Genomic DNA, 2,999 nt, shown 5'->3' on the forward strand with positions numbered 1-2,999 from the left:
AATTGAAATTTAAACACTCTTTACAATAGCATCAAAAACTATTAAATACTTAGGAATAAGTCTGACAAGAGATGTTCAAGACCTGTACACTAGAAACTGCAAAACATGACTGGGCGCTGTGGCTCAAGCCTGTAATCCCAGCACTTTGAGAGGCTGAGGCGGGCAGATTGCTTGAGCCCAGTTTGAGACCAGCCTGGGCAAAATGGCAAAACCATATCTCTACAAAAAAAATACAAAAATGGCTGGGTGCAGTGGCTCACGTCTGTAATCCCAGCACTTTGGGAGGCCGAGGTGGACAGATCACCTGACGTCAAGAGTTCAAAACCAGCCTGACCAACATGAAGAAACCCCACCTCTACTGAAAAAAAATACAAAATTAGCAAGGTGTGGTGGCACATGCCTGTAATCCCAGCTACTTGGGAGGCTGAGGAATCACTTCAACCCAGGAGGTGGAGGTTGAGGTGAGCTGAGATCACGCCATTGCACTCCAGCTTGGGCAACAAGAACGAAACTCTGTCTCAAAAAAAAAAAAAAATTAAAAGTTAGCCAGGCATGTTGGCAGGCCCCTGTAGTCCCAGCTACTTGGGAGTCTGAGGCAGGGGGATCGCTTGAGCCCAGGAAGTCAAGGCTGCAGTGGGCCATGATTGTGCCACTGCGCTCCAGCCTGGGTGACAGAGCAAGACCGTGTCTCAAAGAAGAGGATAAAAGGAAGAAAAAAAAAAAGAAAAGAAACTACAAAACACTGCAAGAGAAATCATTAAAGGAGATCTAAATAAATGAAGAGATATATAATCTTCATGAGTGAGAAAGCACAATATTGACAAAATGTCAAATCTCTCCCAAATTATAGATTCAATGTAATTGCAATCCAAAGTTCAGCAGGCTCTTCTGTAGAATTTGACAAGCTGATTTTAAACTTTATATGGAAATGCAAGACAAAAAACAACACAAAACACCCAAAAACCTAGACTAGCCAAAACAGCCCTTTTTTTGACACAGAGTCTCATTCTGTTACCCAGGCTGGAGCACAGTGGCACGATCATGCCTCATTGCAGCTTCGAATTTCTGGGCTCAAGGGATTTTCCTGCCTCAGCCTCCTGAGTAGCTGGGACTGCAGGTGCATGCCACCACACCAGGCTAATTTTTTTCAATTTTTTGCAGAGATGGGGTCTCTTTGTGCTGCCCAGGGTGGTCTCAAACTCCGGGGTTCAAGAAATCCTGGCACCTTGGCCTCCCAAAGCACTGAAATTACAAGCCTGAGCCACTGTGCCCAACCAACAACTGACAGAGAAGAACCAAGTTAGAAGACATACATTACCTGAATTCAAGAGTTATTATAAATCTACAGAAATCAAGATATTTTGAAATTGACATTAAGATTGATGAATAAAATACATTAATGTAATACGATAGAGCCCAGAAACATACTCAGATATATTTGGTCAGTTGATTTTTGGCAAAGGTACAAAGGCAATTCAGAGTAGAAAAAACATTTTTTAATAGTGCTGTCCGGGCACAGTGGCTCACACCTGTAATCCCAACACTTTGCAGGGCCAAGGTAGGCAGATCACCTGAGGTCAGGATTTCAAGACCAGCCTGGCCAACATGATGAAACTCCGTCTCTACTAAAAATAAAAAAAATTAGCTGGGCGTGGTGGTGGGCGCCTGTAATAAATCCCAGCTACTCAGGAAGCTGAGGCAAGAGAATCGCTTGAACCCGGGAGGTGCAGATTGCAGTGAGCCGAGATTGCACCATTGCACTCCAGCCTGGGCAACAACAGGGAAACTGTCTCCAAAAAAAAAAAAAAAAAAAGAAAGAAAGAGAAAAAGTGCTGGAGTAATTGGAAAACCATACGTTTTAAAAAATAGACTTCAGGCTGGGCGAGGTGGCTTATGCCTGTAATCCCAGCACTTTGGGAGGCCAAGGCGGGTGGATCACAAGGTCAGGGGTTCAAGACCAGCCTGGCCAAGATGGTGAAACCCCATCTCTACTAAAAATACAAAAAATTAGCTAGGCATGGTGGCAGGAGCCTGTAATCCCAGCTACTCGGGAGGCTGAGGCAGGGGAATTGCTTGAACCCGGGAGGTGGAGGTTGCAGTGAGTCGAGATCACGCAACTGCACTCCAGCCTGGGTGACAGGGCGAGACTCTGTCTCTAAATAAATAAATACATAAATAAAACTAAAAATAGACTTCAATTCATACCTTGTACCATATAGAAAAATTAATGAAGATGGATAGCAGACAAAAATGTAAAACCTAAAAATATGAAACTTCTGGAAGAAAATAAAGGAGAAAATCTTTTTGGTCTAGGATTGGGCCCAAATTTCTTAGATATGAAACACACAGGCTGGGTGTGGTGGCTCACACCTGTAATCCCAGCACTTTAAGAGTCCGAGGTGGGTGGATCCCTGAGGTCAGGAGTTTGAGACCAGCCTGGCCAACATGGAGAAACCCCGTCTCTACTAAAAATACAAAAAAAATTTAGCCGGGCATGGTGGCGGGCACCTATAATCCCAACTACTCGAGAAGCTGAGGCAGGAGAACCACTTGAACCTGGGAGGTGGAGGTTGCAGTGAGCCAAGATTGCACCATTGCACTCCAGCCTGAATGACAAGAGCGAAACTCTGTCTCAAAAACAAACAAACAAACAAAAACAGCACACACAATAGTGATTTATAAAAGCAAAAATTTGACTTAGACTTCATCAAAATTAAAAGCTTCTGCTTTTGAAAGACACTTTAAGACAATGAAAAGACGAGACAATATATATGGATTTATTTACTAGTATAAATATATATATTTATACTATATATGTGTGTATACATTTATACTATATATGTGCGTATATATTATATATGTGTATATATACATATATTATATATATATACAGTCCTATGCCACGTAACATTTAAGTCAAGGACAGATTGCAGACAGTCAGTGGTCTCATAAGATTATAGTGTCATATTTTTACTGTACCTTTTCTATGTTTAGATATG

Source organism: Papio anubis, chromosome 10, assembly GCF_008728515.1.
Source record: "Papio anubis isolate 15944 chromosome 10, Panubis1.0, whole genome shotgun sequence".
Taxonomy (NCBI): Eukaryota; Metazoa; Chordata; class Mammalia; order Primates; family Cercopithecidae; genus Papio; species Papio anubis.